The following is a 1,048-nucleotide window of genomic DNA, read 5'->3' as shown; positions in this document are numbered from 1 at the left end:
AGGAGGCTAAACTGGAGGAGAGAACAGCACCTTCACCCTGGCCCTGCCCAAGCCTGCCCACTGGACACGGGGGAACAGCCCAACCTCCCTGCACAGACAGTAGAGGAATGGCAGCAGGATCCTGGAAGGGATACGGATTAAGGTCTGAGCTCTGGGGAAGGGGGAGGGACAAGCTCAGAACCTCAGACCCCTCAGCAATGGAGGCAACAGGCACCTCTTCGAAGGGGGCAAAGGTGAGGCCCAAAACAGGGAGTTTGGGAAAACTCCTTAGAAGAGGAGCACCCCTCAAGATCCCCTTCCTGGCCACACAGAGGGGAGGTCAGCACCTCACCCTGCGTCACTCCCTGTTGCCAAATTGGAGAGTTCTCCTCTGGAGTGACCAAGGAGGTGGCGGTCGTGATGGCAGTGAATGGGCTCCTGGCTCGCCCACCACCCGCGGTCCCCTGCAACTTCTCTTTCTTGTTCTGCTCTCAAAACCCCGAAGGATCAGAAGACCCTTCCCTGGGCAATGACTGACCGGAGGGAAACAACGCACATCCACTTTGGGATTCCCAATACCAGGGTCAAAACTCTCTCCCACCCTTTTTCTGCAAGACCCGCGGAGAAGCCAACTCTTCCTGGCAAGGGGTTCCCATCAGCTGCCTCACCTCTCAAACAGGACTGGAGAGCCAAGAATCCAAGCCATTTGAGAGAAGCCTTAACTACGAGAAACAGACCAAAACAAACAGAAAAATGAACTCCAAGGAAACAGATAATGTGGCGATAGGAATAGGAAAACAATGTTCGTTCTACCGACTACTCCCAGAGGGCTAAGGGGATCATTAATTTATGAGGCAAGAAGATGAAGTTATGAAAAGGAGCCCTGGACAAGAAATAACTTTTGAAAAGTGAAAATGACAGCAGAAATATAGAAGGGTTGAAATCCAAAGAGAAGAAATTTCCCGGCATAAATTAAAAAAAAAAGAAAGAAAGAAAGAAAGAAAAATCAAGAATTAAAAGCTAAAGAATCATTTGGGGAGTTCTAACATCCCAAACTGGAGCTCCGGAA

Source organism: Tupaia chinensis, unplaced genomic scaffold, assembly GCF_000334495.1.
Source record: "Tupaia chinensis unplaced genomic scaffold, TupChi_1.0 Scaffold139245_1, whole genome shotgun sequence".
In the NCBI taxonomy this organism is placed as follows: domain Eukaryota; kingdom Metazoa; phylum Chordata; class Mammalia; order Scandentia; family Tupaiidae; genus Tupaia; species Tupaia belangeri.
This window is presented reverse-complemented; position numbering follows the sequence as displayed.